At 37.8% G+C, this 18587-nt stretch overlaps 1 long non-coding RNA gene across 2 annotated transcripts in view; it reads right to left on the reverse strand.

Moving 5' to 3' along the window:
• Positions 1 to 14687, reverse strand: part of LOC140693351 (uncharacterized) — a 50469-nt gene extending 35782 nt beyond the window's left edge. For both annotated transcript variants that reach the window (XR_012069108.1, XR_012069107.1), the window contains exons 1-3: positions 14594 to 14687; positions 11939 to 12053; positions 6909 to 6993 (exon numbers count right to left, since the gene is read on the reverse strand). This is a non-coding gene — a long non-coding RNA (uncharacterized lncRNA). The remainder of the gene's footprint in view (positions 1 to 6908; positions 6994 to 11938; positions 12054 to 14593) is intronic.
• Positions 14688 to 18587: the final 3900 nt, after the last annotated feature.

Genomic DNA, 18587 nt, shown 5'->3' on the forward strand with positions numbered 1-18587 from the left:
TTTACAAAAATGATGCTGGGACACCTGTACATACACCTGAAAAGAAAGAAAACTGAACTTTTATCTTAACACCATTTATGGAAATTAACTCAAAATAAATCACAGACCTGAAACTATAAAACATTTAGAAAATGAACAATGAGAAAATCTTCAGGACTTTGGATTACAAATACTTGTAATATATGACACCAAAAGCACAAACAACAAAAGGAAAAAATCAAGTAAACTGGACTTCAGTAAAATTAAAAACTTCTGTGCTTCAAAGGACTTCATGAAGAAAGTAAGAAGACAATACACAGGATGGATGAAAATATTTCCAAAATTTTCCCTGATAAGGGACTTTTATCCAGAATAGACAAAGAAGACTTAAAACATGACAATACAAAGACAAATATAATTAAAATGGGCAAAGAATTTGAATAGGTGTTTCTCCAAAGAAGACATACGAATGGGAACTAAGCACATAAAAAGATGTTCAACATCAGTAGGCATTAGGGAAACAGAAATCAAAATCACAATGACATACCACTTCATACCAACTAGGATGACAAATATATATGATATATGATATATAAATATGAATCTATAAACCCAGTTATAAAAAGTGTAGTTGAGGATGTGGAGAAACTGGACTCCTCATACATTATTTCTGGAAATATACAATGCTTCAGTCACTTTAAAACTATATTAGCAATTCCTCAAAAATTTAAAAGTAGAATACATCCCAGCAATTCCATTTTTTGATATATCCTGAAGAGAAGTGAAAATGTGTTCACACAAAAACTTGTCCATGAGCATTTACAGCAGAATTATTCATCATCAACTGATGGATGGATAAGCAATGTGGTGTATTTATAACTATGGCATATTATATGAATACAAAAAGGAATTTGGGTATTGATATATGCTACACGATGGATGAGCCTTGACAACGTCACACTAAATGAAAGACGATAATCAAAAAAGGCAGCATACTGTATGGTTCTACTTATATGAAATGCCTACAACTGGCAAACCCATAGAGGCAGAAAGTAGAGTGGTGGCTGTTGAGGGCTAAGGGAAAGGAAGGTTAGGGACTGACTTACTAAAGGGTACTGGTTCCTTTTGGGGGTGATGGCTACACAACCCTGAAATGTACATAAAACCCTAATGCACACTTTCAAAGGCTGCATTTTATGGTATGTGAATTATATCTCCATAAACCTGTTATTCTTGAAGCTGAGCCCACCTATGGAGCAACTGACACAGCACTGACTGTGGCATCCGGACGGGGAGTGACCCACCCGCCCACCGCGAAGGAGAGAAGCACCTGACCCAGTGTTGGAGGGGTGCAATCTTCTTGCCAATGGACACTGTGAGCAGCACAGACGAGGGGGCCAACAGAGCAAGCTGAGTTCATGAAACAGGGCGAAGACACAAAGACCTCTCAATAAAACCATTAAGAGCGTTCAGTCTCTAGGAGAACACATCTTTGTTTTTAAAATCTTTTTATACCTGTTTTATTTTCTATTAGCTTTTTAATCTTTACTTTTTAAACAGTTCTATATGTTTACAATTTTCATTTCATTTTTAATTCTCTTGGATTTGATCTGTTATTGATTATTCACAGGTTTTAAATATTGTGTTTTGATTTTTTTCTTCTTTTTATTAAGGTTTTAAAAAGACATCTCAACTCGATTCCTATTCTTCTTCAACTTGCTCTTCTATTATTGATTATGCACTGTTTTCAAACCTTCTTTTCCTCCATTCTTTTAAAATTCTATTTCTCTCTCTTGTTTTTAAGTTTTATTCCAGCATAGGCCTTAGATAGATAAAGAAATAAACCCCTTTAAGGGCCACAATAGATAACTGATACTCCTTAAGCCACAGTGCCAGAGAGATATGAGCAGTTGAAGAAGCAGAGGAAGTATTCCCAATTAAAAGAGAAAGAGAAATCCCCTGAAAGAACGATCAATGAAATAGATATTAATGGCCTATTAGATCAAGATTTCTAAAAAGAAGTGATCGAATTACTGAAGGAATTAAAAGAGATAGTGTTTAGAGACATAAAATATGTCAAAAACAAAATAGTAGCTATAAAGAAGAGCCAAGTAGAATTGGTAAATTCATTGGCTGAAATGAGATCTGACCTAAAGGCAGTACAACGCAGGCTAGATAATGCAGAGGAACGAATAAGTGACCTAGAAGACAGGACAACAGAAAGCACACAATCAGAACAGTTGAGAGAAAAAAATAAAACACAATGAAAACAATATAAGGAACCTATGGGATAATATAAAGCATGCCAATCTATGCATCATAAGAGTTCCAGAAGGGGAAGAAAGAACAAAGGGGATGGAGAAGGTATTTAAAGAAATCATAACTGAAAAATTCCCAAACATAAAGAAAGAATCAGACACCCAAGTACAGGAGGCTCAGAGGTTCCCAAACAGGAAGAGCCTAAAGAGACTCACACCAAGACAACAAAATCAAGATGGCCAGACTGAAGGATAAAGAAATGATCCTAAAGGCAGCAAGAGAAAAACAAAGAGTGAGTTACAAGAGATGGCTCTCAGCTGATTTCTCTACAGAAACACTACAGGCCAGAAGGGAGTGGAAATATGTATTCAAAGTCCTGAATGAAAAAACAGATGCAGCCTAGGATACTTTCTGCAGCAAGGCTATCCTTTAGAACAGAGGGAGAGGTAATGAATTTCACAGAGAAGAAAAACTAAAAGACTTTAGCAACACTAAACCCATGCTAAAAGAAATATTGTAAGGTACACTCTAAATAAAAAAGAAGCAGGATGATACAGAAATGAGAGCTTATAACTGGAAAGATGATACTACCATGAATTACAAATAGAATAAACATGAAATTGTAAAAGAAGACATCTAAATCATTGAGTGGGAGAGGGAAGCAAGAAAATATAGAGTATCTTTTTTTTCTTCTTTTTTCTTAAATTTTTTGTTCTCGGTAGGATGGGTTTGAGATTACATTACTATCTGTTTAGTACACACAGTCACAGTAATTGGTTAACAGACTTACAAAAAAGTGTAACCACAAGCCAAAAAATTACAAGTGAGTAACAAAAACTAAATACAATCCAAGATAACACAAAGGAAAATTACCATACCACAAAAGGAAGAAGAAAGGAACAAAGAAGAAATATGAAATCAACTGCAAATATAAGTTCAAATAGCAATAAACACTCATTTATCATTAATTACTCTAAATGATAATGGACTAAATGCTCCAGTCAAAAGACAGAGTGGCAGACTGGATAATAAAGCAAGAAACTTCAATAAACTGCATACAAGAGACACACTTTAGGGAGAAGGACACATATAGATTGAGAGTGAATGGACGGAAAAGGATATTCCATGCAAATGGAAACTCCAAAAAAGCAGGTGTAGCAGTTCTGATTTCAGACAAAATAGACTTTAAAACAAGGGCCATAAAGAAAGATAAATAAAGGCATTTTATAATGATTAAAGGAGCAAAACAAGATGAGGATATTATAATCATTAATATATATGCATCCAACATGAGCACCTAAGTACATAAAACAACTACTAACAGAGATAAATGGGGAAATTGATGGGAATACAATCATTGTCAGAAGTTTTAACACCACTTTAACATCACTAGACAGATCTTCCACACAAAAAATAAATAAGGCAACAGAGAAATGAAATGATACATTAGAAAAATTAGATTTAGTGGATATTTTCAGAGCATTACAACCCCCCAAATTAGGATATACATTCTTTTCAAGTGTGCGTGGAACATTTTCTAGGATTCATCATGTACTTGGTCACAAAAGAAGCCTCAAAAATTTTAAGAAGATAGAAATTATCTCAAGCATCTTTACTGACCGCAATGCCATTGAAACTAGAAAACAACTTCAGAGAAACAAAGCATAAAAAAAAGGAAAGCATAGAGATTAAACAACATGGTATTAAAAAAAATGGGTCAATGATGAAATCAAAGTTGAAATTAAGGAATACCTTGAGACAAATGAAAATGAAAACAACCACAAAAAACTTATGGGACAAAGCAAAAGCAGTGCTAAGAGGAAAGTTTAGAGTGATACAGGCCTTCCTCAAAAAAGAAGAACAATATCATAAAAAAAATCTAACCCACCAGTTAAAAGAACTAGAAACTGAAGAGTAAAAACACCCAAAAGTCAGCAGAAGGAAGGAAATAATTAAGATCTGGGAGGAAATAAATAAAATAGAGATTAAAAGTAATAGAGAAAATAATCAATCAAACCAAAAGCAATTTTTTGAAAGAGTAAATAAAATCGAGAACCTCTGGCCAAACTCACAAAGAAGAAAAAAGAGAGAGCACAAATTTGCAAAATAAGAAAGGAAAATGGAGAAATTACAACAAATAACATAGAAATATAGAATATCATATGAGAATATCATGAAAAACTACATAAAAAAGGGATAACCTAGAGGAGATGGACAAGTTTCTGGAAACATACAGTCCACTAAAACTGAATCAAGAAGAAACTGACCACTTGAACAAACCGATCACTAGGAATGAAATCGAATTAACAATAAAAAAAGAATCCCTACAAATAAAATCCAGAACTGGACAGCTTCACCAGGGAATTCTGCCACACATACAAAGAAGTACTCCTACCAGTCCTTCTCAAACTCTTCCAGAAGACTGAAAAGAAGGAATATTCCCAAACTCATTCTATGAAGCCACAATCACCCTGATACCAAAACCAGGCAAAGACACCACCAATAAAGGGAATTACAGACCAATATCACTGATGAACACAGATGCAAAAATGTCCTTACCAAAATACTAGCAAATAGAATTCCACAGCACATAAAAAAGATTATACAACATGCTCAAATGGGGTTCATCTCAGGGACACAAAGGTGGTTTAACATATACAAATCAATCAATGTAATACTTCACATCAACAAGAGAAAGGACTAAAACCACATGATCATCTCAATAGATGCATAAAAGCTTTTGATAAAATTCAACACCCATTTATGATAAAAATTCTCACCAAAGTGGGTATTGAGGGAACATAACTCAACATCATGAAAGCTATATATGACAAACCTACAGCCAGCATAGCACTAAATGGTGAAAACCTCAAAAGCTTCTCACTAAATTCTGGGACAAGACAAGGATGCCACTATCACCACTCCTATTCAACATAGGCTTGGAAGTCCTGACCATAGCAATCAGGCAAGTAAGATAAGTAAAAGGGGTCTAAATTGGAAAAGAAGAGGTAAAAGTGTCACTACATGCAGATGACACGACACTATATATAGAAAACCCTAAAAGGTCCACACCAAAACTACTAGAGCTGATCGAAGAATTTAGCAAGGTAGCAGGTTACAAGATTAATGTTCAAAAATCAGTTGCATTTCTTTACACTAATGATGAATCAACAGAAAAAGGAAGTAAAGAAATAAAACACTTTAAAATAGCACCCAAAGTAATAAAATTTCTAGGAATAAATCTAACCACAGAGGTGAGAGAATTATACACAGAAAACTATAAACCATTGGTGAAGGTAATTGAAGAAGACTTTAAAAAATGGAAAGGTATCCCATGCTCTTGGATTGCAAGAATCAATATTGTTAAAATGGTCACACTGCCCAGGGCAATATACAGATTTAATGCAATCCCTGTAAAATTACTCAAGACATATTTCATAGAACTAGAACAAATCACAATAAAATTTATATGGAACCATCAAAGACATAGAAATTCCAGGGTATTACTGAAGAAAAAAAAGAAAGAGCCTGGAGGAATAACTCTCCCAGACTTCAGACAATACTATAGAGTTACAGTCATCAAGACAGCATGGTATTGGTACAAAAACATACATATAGACCAATGGAACAGAATAGAGAGCCCAGAAATGAACCCACAAACTTTTGGTCAACTAATCTTCGACAAAGGAGGGAAGAATATACAATGGAATAAAGACAGTCTCTTCAGCAAGATAAACATAAGACAAGATACAATAAACCTCCTAGAAGAAAATACAGGCAAAATATCTGACATACATCTCAGAAATGTTCCCTTAGGGCAGTCTACCCAAGCAATAGAAATAAAAGCAAGAATAAACAAATGGGACCTAAAGAAACTTACAAGCTTCTGCACAGCAAAGGACACCATATGTAAAAAAAAGACAACCTACAGAATGGGAGAAAATTTTTGCAAATGAAACTGACAAAGGCTTGATCTCCAGAATATATAAGCAGCTCAAATGACTTAATAAGAAACAACCAAATAAACTAAACCAAAAATGGGCAGAAGACCTAAACAAGCAATTCACCAAGGAAGACATACAAATGATCAATGGGCACATGAAAAAATGCTCAATGTCACTAATTATCAGAGAAATGCAAATCAAAACAACAATGAGGTATCACCTCAAACCAGTCATAATGGCCATCATTCAAAAATCCACAAATGACAAATGCTAGAGAGGCTGTGGAGAAAGGGGAACCTCCTACACTTCTGGTGGGAATGCAGTTTGGTGCAGCCACTGTGGAAAAGAGTATTGAGTTCCCTCAAATGTCTAGGAATAGACTTGCCATATGACCTATGAATCCTGCTCCTGGGCATGTATCCTGAAGGAACCCTACTTCAGGATGACACCTGCATCCCAATGTTCATAGCAGCACTATTTACAGTAGCCAAGACATGGATATAGCCTAAATGTCCATCAGCGGATGACTGGCTAAAGAAGTGGTATATTTATACAATGGAATACTACTCAGCCATATAAACTGACAATATAGGGCCATTTGCAGCAACATGGATGCTCCTGGAGAATGTCATTCTAAGTTAAGTAAGCACGGTAAGAAGGAATAAAGACAAGTTACCCACAGGTACAGTTATTTTGATTAAAATATCCACACAGAAAGCAAGTCACCCTCACGACTGCTGCCAGGAGGAGCATCTGAGTGTAATAGCCCAGCCAAGCAAAGTAGATTCCGAACTTCTCTCCTTAGAATTTCCTGCAGAAAGACAGAAGGAAGTTTCAGAAGACACAAATAATCACTCTGTAGCTTCATCCTCATGTTAATTTATTTTTTCTTTTTTGGGGGGCATAATTAGGTTTATTTATTTGTTTTTAAATGGAGGCATTGGGGATTGAACCCAGGACCTCATGCATGCTAGACATACACTCTACCACTGAGCTATACCCTCCCTCCATCATATTAATTTCTGATTCTAAATCAAGGGGGCTTTAAGTTTAAACCTCCGACTCAATTCACTCTTAAAACATATCCGTTTTCATAGCAGCCCCCAAATTCTACCATGAAATAAGAAGTGTTTTATGTATCATAGAAGTACAGATCACTGGCTCACCTGCTGAAGAGAGATAAATGAGAACAGAGCAAAGGAGGGGATGAGGCCAACTCGAGAGCAGATGCAGGGGATCATCACCACTCACTGGACAGTCTGGCACATTCAACAAATCCCCCCAAAAATCATTCTTAACAGGCTTGACACAAGTGGACATCAACAAGTGGCTCAGTCATCTGCTCCTGCCTTATCTCGGGAAAGTCCCTGGAGCAAATGCATCATAAACCACAGATAATAAGGAAATGGCTGATAATGATAACAACTGCGAGTGCAATGTCTGTCTGACAAAATATTTATAAAACTCATTGACATTGAGGGAATGGGAGAGGGCAGGAGGGATGTGGCTGAGGAAGACATTGCCCTGTATTCTTTGTATCTAGCACGTCTGTTGTTCCTAGGTTTTAAAACCTTTTCTCAGTTAATCTGGAGTAGATGGAACAGGCCAGGGAGGCAAGATTAGAAGAAAGGAGGCAGGGCATGAAGTGGTGCCAGGCTGATCCTAAAAGGGAGACCGACACAGACAGGCAGACACAGAGGGTTTAGGGATGAGGTGGAACAATGAGACAGCAGCTCAGGTGTGTCTTGCTGTTGCTGATCCTTCCCTCAACTGGCTCACTGATGATTCGGCAGTGCTGGGTAAAACCTGTGGATTTCCTCAGCTCTGAGTTCTCTCTGAGGCTTCCGGCTCAGTCTGGAGCTAAGATGAGTTCCGTGGGCTTAGCCTAAGGGGGACTCAGCTCTGAGAATAGCCTGGAATCCTGGAAAACTTCACGCAGGAATCCCTTGGGCTGGACCAGTGCTCATAGAGCTGCTGTGAGACCAGCTCCATCGTCAGAGACATGGGCGTGGACCATTCCATGGGGAAAAGGGCTGAGACTGATGCCAAATCAGATAGGAGCGACAAAGTGTGTTCATTCTTATGTGACTGGGCTTTGTGGCCTGCCTCACTGGTGGCAGGCTTAGGATGGTGTCTGGCAGAGAAAACCCTGGCAATGGGTTTGAGATGTCTTGGACTTTCTTGTTAAGCTTTTTGTAATACATTCTTATCAACTATCCATCCTGAAAATGCCAAATTCAAAACTGAAAGAATGTTAGAAGTTGCCTGCTCTAACTGCCCAATGGTAAACACACCCTGCTACAGTTAGAGAGCTGGTCAGGCAGCCTCTACCTGGATATTTACAGTGACGGGGAGTTCATTACTTCCAAAGGTTACAAGTCGGCAGGAAGGTCAGACAGAATTTTTGAACCTTAAACAGATGTCTGCCTCCTAGTCCTTGCTGAAATGCAAGGAATAATGAGGATCCCTTCAAATGTAGTTTTGCTGATTGTTATCTCTCTCTGCAAAAGCACCCCAATTCTTAACATAAATTTTTCAAAATTCAGCTTTGATTTCTTTTTATCAAACTAATGCCATACATTCAATAAAGAGTCAAACAGTTCTCGAACACCGATTGTAAAAAGGAGCAGTTCCCAACAACTGCCCCATTTCCTGGCCAGAAACAACCACGTTCAGCTCCTACTGCTGACTCTTGGAATACTTACTCCCTTTCTCTGACTAATATCCTTGTAACACAGCCTAATAACTTTTTCAGCTTTATGTATCACCTATTTAACTTTCTATTTTGGAAAATGAGGGTTCAGATCTCTTTCAAACCCCATCTCATCTACATACCCAAACCTTCTTTCTTCCAACCTTTTAATACAGTTACATTATAATTTTCATCAGCTCAGTATCCTTGCTTTACATTATTATTACTCTGTACAGACTATTCAAAGCTGTAGCAATTTGTGCTAGTCTTACCTTTTCTTCCCTACTTTGTTTTCCTGGAGTTAATAATTGTCTTGGTAGTTCATAGCTTAGATTTCTGTGCACTTAACAATTCAACCTCAGACCTTCTCTTAACGAACAACTTTCACAATACTTTCCAATACATTGTCTACAAATTTCATCTCCTTGAATAAATCTCTTCAGATCTCCTTCCACATGGATTAACGACATGCTAGTCTTGTCACAGAGCTCAAGGGGCCACTAGTGGGAAGTAACAAGGGAATACATGGACCAGGAGCAGGGAAAAGATCAACATAATTGCCTTAGCAATACATACTTAAAATAGTGGGAAAATTGTTTTCTTTACAAACACAAACACACACACAAACCCCAAAAGCCCATAAAGAATGATTAAAAAGCGGTCAAACCCATTGCCCTGCCTTCAAATTCTGTATAACACAAAACAAAAATAACAGAAGGAAGATATCAAATAAATATGAATCTCAACTGGGATTGGGTACACTCAGTGGCAGAGTGTGTGCTCAGCATGCATAAGGTCCTAGATTCAATCTTCAGTACCTCCATTAGAAAAAAAAATTAAAAAGAAAAAAAAATTATCAATTTTAAATATTTACATATTAACAAATATCCTCCTTTAAAACTGTGTTCTAAAGGATAACCCGGGTTAAGGAGAAAGTGCCTCTTCGTGACTGATCCTGCTGATAATTGAGGGAGGAAATTAGAGTATGACCACATGAAATAAAATTCCTTATGAAATAATGATCCCGGGTGACAATCATTTTTGGCTGCTGTCATCACAAAAAAGAGAGTCAACTGTAATATTATGTACCTTATGACAGGAGTACAAAACTTCACATAAAAAATATTTTTGCACAAAGTTGAACCTCAATCAGACCAAGCTTTTAGGGGAGGATTAAATCACTTAGCTAAAGCCAATACATAGGATGGAGAAACAAGTCTAACACCATAGGGGAGAATGAAATCAGCCAAACAGGAAATAGAGAAACCCCTCAGCAATTTCAAGGAAAATGAGAAACAGGAAAATTATAGATTAGAACACACTTGAGAGATATGCTAGCTGCAATGTCTGAATCTTGTCTGGATCTTGATTTCAACCCCAAAACTACTTAAAAGTGTATTTTTGTGACAAGCAGGGAATTATTTTGTAACCCTAAAAAAAAGAATATTCCAATTTTATTTGAAAGAGACCTTGTCATTTCACTAATGAAAGGTTAAGCTATGTAGGATTGTCTTCAAAATGACCCCATAGTGGGGGAGGGGAGGAGATGGAGATGAAAGATGCAACAACAGTGACTCTGAGTTTATAATTCTGGAGCTGGGTGACTGATACAGGCAGGCTGGCTGTACTGTTCTCTCTATTTCTGTACATGTTTGAATCTTTCCATAAAATGTGAAACAACAAATAGACTTCAGTGTTTTAAAACCCTCACTTTGAAGGTTAAGAGGTTTGCCCAAGTAGATGGGCAACTGCATGGGGCACTGAGAAAAGAAAGAACAGACACCTGGCTCCAGACCGACCTGGGGCTACCTTGACCCTCCTCTTCTCCTAACCATCCACAGCCAGCCCATAACTGCATCCTGTCAGCCCCACTCCCCAAACGCATTCCTCATTGGCTCCCACCATCTCTCATCTGGCCCAATCCAAGAGCTTCCTACCTGGCCTCCCTGCTTCCTGAGTCCCTGCTATACATTCTCCACATTATCTTTGCAAAATGTGAGTGAGAGAAAATTACTTTAGTGCTTAAGCTATCATGACTGCTTCTCACTGCGCTTAGAGTCTACACTCCTTTCCGTGCTCCTGATGCCCTTCTAAACCTCGCGTCTCATCACTCTCACCAGCGCTGGCTCCAGTATCTCCTCAAACCTGCTGAGCACATTTGTGCCTCAGGGCCAATAGACAAGCTGCCTCTATTCCATGGGTGACTTTTCCCAGATCTTCAAATTCCAGCCTCCTTTTCACCATCTCAGCTCACATGTAACCTACTCAAAGATAACTTTCTTAACTCACTTCCCCCCAAGACTCCCATCTCAACACTGTGTTATTTCTTCATTTCAATCTGACATTGTTTCCTTATTTGCCCGATTATTTTTGTTTTCTCGGTTGTCCTTGGCCTGTATCCCCCCAGCAGCCTTGCCCAAACAGCATAAGCTCCCGGGGAGCAGCCAGCGCTGGTGCTCTGAGAAGACACATGCTGAGCACGACATTACAATCACGTGGTGTAGTGAAACGGTGTCGAACAGCAGATACAGAAAAGCAGTGAGAATTTCTCTCTTATTTTATAATTTAAATGAAATATAACATTTACTCCTATTTAATGAAGAATTTGGTAGGTCTTTTTTCCCAGTTCCTAGGCAGCAACCGCTAAAGCTTCCAAATTTCCCAAGATAGGAGTGTCTATGCTATTCATGGTGGAACCTTGGATGGCTTGTGTTCATGAGATGACTCAGGATGGGGACTGGCCAGCCAGAGACACCAACCATGTGGTTAGAGGAGTGGGGCTTTAAGCTTTGTGACAAGTGAGTGGCCACCAGGAGAGGAAGGGGCTCAAAGTTTAGGGCTAAGGAAAGGTTTGACTTACAGTTAGGGTTTGGATTAGCCATGTCGGTAGTGACCCAATAAATCATGGCTTTGTAATAAAGCCTGCAGTAAAAACTTGGGGCAACGAAGTTCAGAGCTCCTGTGAGCTTCCTGGTTGTTAACACTCTTGGAGGACTGTCACACTCAGATGCCATGAGGACAACCCTGAGCCCTTCCCACTGGAGTGCTCTCCACAACAGCTCACCTGATGAGACCTAAGGGCTGCTGCTTGTCTGTGCTTCGAGGAGGAGCCCATTCCCTGTACAGAAGGCCCTGATCGCTGGGGCAGCTGAAGTCCTCTGATGGAGGTTGAAGTGGCACTGGGAATCAGAAGCAAACAGGTGAGTGTCACTGTCACAAAATGTTCACATGTTCTGTTGATAAAATCTGGTGCTAATACTTCATGGTCATTTGTAAATAAGGGGCCCTCACTTGCCAGGAGGGATGGAGGTACCATATAATTTTTCATAATTCTCACCCAGGATTAATATTAACCCCTTGAGGGTCATTTGCAAACGTGGGTGGAAAGGAACGCTTAGATGTCACAGTCCTGGGACCACCTTGCAGATGCTTAATGTCCTACAACCGGGCCAGTCTTCCACAGCAAAAATCTAGGCCACCCAAGTGCCCAAACTGCTGCAGTGGAGGGACACCTGATGGTCCAGCCCCCTCTTTGGGCACCCAGAGGAACCTGGACTCTGGCAGGTTAGGGGCAGGGTCAATTCTAAAACCCAGGCATTTTTGTCCCCACAATTCAGTAGTTATTTGGTGACAGCAAATGGAATATAAACAACAAAGTAACTTGACATGATGTCATATATTTAGCTTACTCAAGAAACAAAGTTTAAATCCAGTCATTCTCCTTCCCACCTGACCTACTTTCCTTTCTCTTGTACTAGCACCAGATTATTACCCACCCAGCCTTAACAAGGGTCCTGACTCCACTTACCTCCCTCCCAAACACCACATGAGATGATTCCTCAACCTGGATGTGGGACCAGCAATTACAAGAAGCTTTAGTGGAAAAGAACTGGTTATGCACAGATGCCAAATAAACACTGTAGAATCCTGGTGTCCCACATTAGTAATCATGACAGCTGTTTGCAAGTGTCCCCAAAGTTCATTTAAGACTCTCACTGCTAATTTTGCTGGGACATAAATATGAAACATGTGGACTGCTGGGCTGGACTGCTAAGCTGGGTCTCTAATCCAGGAAGCTCAGTGTCTGCTCCCTGCACCCAGCTCCCTGTTCTGTTCATGCATGTGCATCAAGAAGCTGTTTAATGTCCATTTTAATATCTTAAACAGTGCATTTCAATATTGTCTTCATCCACAAATACGTGTACCACACAGTAGTAATGATCAATCTTAGTATTTGCTTTCTTTGGTCTTAGAGAGTCAGATAAACAGATAGCAAAGATAACAAAGTCATAGAGGGCTATAATATAGTATTTCCTTTATTTCAATGACAAGATTTATTTAAAGAGCTTAGATATAACATCCTTGCATTTATGGCATCATTAAGCATCTGAAGCTGTTACATTATAAAAACTTCATTTCTAGCGAGATGTTATCAGTTAGAGAAGCGCTCGTAAATTTGAGGGGTTGCTGTCATCTCAGACGGAGTCCCTAAAAAATGTCAGCAATCTGCAGTATTGCCATCATGACAAGAACCCAGACAGATGAAATTTGGAAAGCCCTGTGGCTTTCTAGTGCACAGACATAAAATGTTATTTCAGAGGGAAAAGCCTGAATTACAGAAAGTGATAAATGAAATGGTCTAACATGCATTTCTCTTTCAAAGAACTAATACGTCTTTTGTCGATAATAACATCTGTCAGTAATTATGAAAAGAGCTGACAGATGCATAGTACTTAATATAAGCCAGGGCTGTTGTATCACTGACACAGATTCATTAATCCCCATAGCATCTCTACGAGGTTGGTACTACAATTATCCCCATTTTATTGGTGAGGAACTTGATAGACACAGAGGGTAAATGACATTTACAAGGTCGACAGCGAGAAACCAACACAGGTGTTCCAGCTTGAGTCTACGCTCTTGGCCACTTCTCTTTTTTTTTTTTTTTTTGGTGGTGGGGAGATAATAAGGTAATTCTGGTGGGGGAGGGGAGGTAATTAGGGTTATATGTCTATTTTAGAGGACGTGATGGGGGCTGAACCCAGGACCTTATGCTTGCTAAGCATGCGCCCCATCACTTGAGCTGTGCCCTCCCCTCTAGAGTCTATGCTCTTAGCTTCTAATCCTCACTGTCCCACATGGTAACTGTGGGGGAAGTACAGTTCGTTCATTCATTCGCTCGTTAAACTCAGCCTTCCCAGTGCCTGAGATTCAGCAGTGAACAAGACAACATGCTTCCTGCCTTAAATGAGCTTGTCGCCTCCTGATATATTATCTTCATTTTACCCAGGAAGAAACAAGGTCAAGAAGATTAGCCTTTTCCTGTTAACACCGGAGGATACATGAGGTGCTTTATTTCAATTCTGCCATTTGACTTACACCATGGGGAGGGAAAGCTGCCTTGCAAATCCTGGAGCTCACAAACCTGTTAATCCTGAATTTTTTTTAACACTGTCCCTTACTTGATACTTGATCTGAGAAAGGATGAAGTAAACCTAAAAATGTTCTAAGAGAGCTTGTGGTTTATACAAGGTAACTAACCAGCCACTGTTTACTATCCTAACAGGAATCTGTAGGCATATTTCTTTTCTTTCTCTTTTTTCCTTTTTATGGGCAGCTTTTAAAAACCAAATCAAACCAACCAAACCAAATCACTGATAATTCAACAGCAGGTTCTAAATCACCCCCAAGACAGCAGCTAAACTCGGTTTAGACTTACAATGCGGTTTCTGGTGGTTGGATTGGAGAATGTATCTCTATGCTGAATATAAAAGTCATTCACGGAGCTCTTCTCAAATAGGGCAAAGAAAAGCTCTTGTTCCGGTTGTTGATACTTTCATCCACTTGGAGGATTTTCATAAAACATCTCAAGTTATCAAAGGCTGAGGACCGGGTTTTCAGATCATTGGGCTTCAGAGGCAATATTATGTGCAGTATCTCAGCGTATGTACAGAACACCTCCCACAGGGGGTGTACTTTTGCAAATACAAGCTTGTCATCCAAAACCTACATTGGGAGAATGAAAACACAAACCGGGAAAGTATTTTCACATTTTTAGTACACAGATTTTTCTTACGTTGCTGGTAGTTAAAGCACTTGTGTAAACACACACATATGTCACACTGGTAAAAGTGAAGATATAATAAAAATAGATTTGCAATCCATCATACATTTTTGCCTTAAAGATAATTTCTTTGTTGAAATTACTGAAAAGTTATTTAAAATCCTTACAGTTCCTTCGTAAAATAACCAATGTTTTAGATGAAGAAAAGCAAACTTGTTAATTTTTAGTCCAAATTAGTAACTAAAAATAGAAACACCAAAATATTCTTTGCAGTGGTATTGTAATGACAATTTTTTAAATTTCTGAAACCTAGGACTATTTACATATCTGTTCAATATAGTGTTAAACAGCCATTAAAAGGGATTTAAAAGATTTATATTTATTGATATGGAATATATAATAAAAGGAGAAAGTAAAAAAATGTGAAATGATAATTTTCCTTTTTGGAAGGGAAAAATATCTTCATTTGAACAAAAAAAGTTTAGAAGGATTTTATGATTCTTTATGTATAATTAAGGTACAGATGATTTTTAATTCCATTGTTCTTTCATTTTCAATTTTGGGGGGAAACTTTTTATAATAAAAAAATCTTTAAAAATGTTCTTGCATAAATACATTAATAGATATATTTATGACTATATTCTCTGGCTATTAAAAAAGATCTCCTAACTGTAGATCTGAAACATACATTCCATAATGCAGATTCTGAGTGACTCGCCTCCCAGCCCACAGTGAAGGCACGGCTAGTGTGACATGTTTCAAATACCATTCCAAGGAACATGCAGGCTCCCAGCCAATGGCTGTAAGGGGACTGACACTGATCTGGTTGCTCCCAGCTGCAGACCATCACAGATGAGGTTAGATCCACAGGCTCATGTTTTCTCTGTCAAAAGAAATCAGAAAATGTTAGGCTTTTACTTTCACCAGGGAACAAGAAGTTGTTTTTTTATGCAAAAAAATAACAACAAACCAATTTGAACCTGATGAAAAGACATTTACTCAAAACAGCACAGTAGCAATGAAAGTGTTCTGGCAGACAGGGACTTGTTGGATTCCTGTGAGTGCTGGACTCCTCACATGGAATTTCCTTGGCACTCCAGAAGGCCTGTGGTTGTCCTCATGGGTTTGTGGCCATAAGTGGTGCACAAAAGTCTCTGGCTTTGCCACAATTTCAAAGCCTTTTTGGCTTATGAAAGGTTTTGTCCTCAAATGGAGTTTTCTTGAGTCCAGTCACTGATGTCATTTACCAGAGTTACAGTCCAGATCTGATATTCTAGACTCTTAATATCATGCAGACATTCAAATGGTTCAGGTTTGGATGTGTATTCACCTCTGCAGGCCTGGACCAAGTCCAATAAAGACACCCGGACAAGTTCAGCAAAATAAAAAGAAATTTTCCTCTCTGCAAGACTGAAATGTCTGTGAAGCTATAAAAACATCTGCACCTACAAAAATAGGGAACCAACTCATCAATAACATATCTATCCATAATGCATGGACATTCAAAATAAATACTGTATTTACTCCTATTAAATTCTATCTGGTTTTTGCCAAACTGTGTCCTAAACTGAAAGGAAGGTAGGTAAATGTAGAGAATTTTTTACCTTTTAAGGAAAAAGGAACCCTCCTACTCGATTGGTGGGAATGTAAATTGGTGCAGCCTCTATGGAGGACAGAAGAGAGGTTCCATAAAAAAATGAAAATAGACTTCCGTGTGATCCAGCAATCCCATTCATGGGTATATGTTTGGAGAAAAATTTAATTCAAAAAGACACATGCACCCCAATGTTCACAGCAGCACTATTTAAAATAGCCAAGACACTGAAACAACCCAAATGTTCACTGACAGATGACTGGATAAAGAAGTTGTGGTATATTATATATATATATATATATGTATATATACATGTATACATATATATACACACACATATATACATACCATGAACACACACACAAATGGAATACTGTTCAGCCATTAAAAAATAAAATAATGCCATTTTCAATAACATGGATGGACCTACAGGGTATTATGCTAAGTGAAATAAGTCAGAGAAAGATAAACAAATATTCTATGTATTAACTTATATGTATATCTAAAAAATAAAACAAATTAATGACTATAATAAAACAGAAATAGACTCACAGGTACACAGAACAGACTTGTGGTTACCAATGGGGAGAAGGAGAAGAGGGGAGGCAGGGAGGGGTTAGGGGATTGAGAGGTAAAAAGTACTACGTATAAAATGGATAGGTTACAGGGCTGTATCATACAGCACAGGGAAATATAGCCATTATTTTATGGTGACTTTAAATGGAATATAATCTATGAAAATCTTGAGCCTCTATTTTGTACACCTGAAACTAATATGATGTAAATCAACGACTCAATTACAAAATTTTTAATCAAAGTTTTCTTTTCATATTATTTGCAATAAGTTAGAAGCCAGCACTCTCAATAGAAACATAGTGCAAGTCACAATTTTCCAGTAATTCCATTTAGAAAATAAAAAGCAATAAGTGAAATTAATTCCAGTAATAATTACATTTATCCCAAAATATCCAATACACTATCATTTCAAAAGTGTGATTGACACTTTTAAAACTTATTAATAATATTTTACATTATTTTTGTTGTACAAAGTCTTGAAAATCTATTATGTATTTTCCACTTATAGAACATCTCAATTCACAATAGCCACATGTGGCTCGTGGCTACCATACTAGACAGACCAGATTACACCATTCACACTTCTGATAAATTAGCTGCTCTTTCTTATTTAAAAAACTTGCAGAAAAGGGTTTAGATATGGCCTCTATCAAACAAAGCAACCGTGACGGTTGGGGATTATCTTCATTATAAAGTGAAAAATAAAGGTAAGAGAGCCATGCTTACACGTATGTTAATGTAACAATACCTTCTTAATTCATTCAGGACTTTACAATCTTTCTTCATATGCCAAGGATTCACTGTCACTGCGCAATGTTTTTCACTATTATCATCTTCGTGATTGAGAGGCTTCTGATGACCCTGCTTTGCGCATCTGTACATAAATTAACAAAACAGAGAAAAAGACCTTATTTAAGATAATTTAGGGGGGAGGGTATAGCTCAAGTGGACGATCATGTTCTTAGCATGCCCAAGGGCCTGGGTTCAATTCCCAGTACTTCTTCTAAAAATAAAATAAATAAATAAAAACCTAATTACCACCCCCCAGCAAAAAATTAATTTATTACTTTAATTAAAAGTTAAAAAAAGATAATTTAGTGCAGGCTTATCAGGCTACAAGAGCTACAATGAATGCCCCCACCCATTAATTTAGAAGAAGTCTCACAGTATTTCTCAACATAAAGGCTAAAATATAATTGAGAACACTTCCTGATGGTCAGAATCATTTTAACAAAAATGTAGATAATTACGTCCGTGGTGTCAAATTTCTGTAAGAGTTGGGCATGGAACATTTAGTAAAAGTGATTTTGCAGCTATCTTTGAAAGAAATGCTGAGAAATGATCTTTTCTGTTGGAAATTAGCCTGCTTTTAAATTCTTCAGTAGGCATATGTGTTTACAAACCAGGCAGGAACTGGATTATATTTTACATATACTTTAGAAACTGATTTGAATTTTGCCCTTTACCTGCAAGGCTATT

This window comes from Vicugna pacos, unplaced genomic scaffold (assembly GCF_048564905.1).
Source record: "Vicugna pacos unplaced genomic scaffold, VicPac4 scaffold_19, whole genome shotgun sequence".
NCBI lineage: Eukaryota > Metazoa > Chordata > Mammalia > Artiodactyla > Camelidae > Vicugna > Vicugna pacos.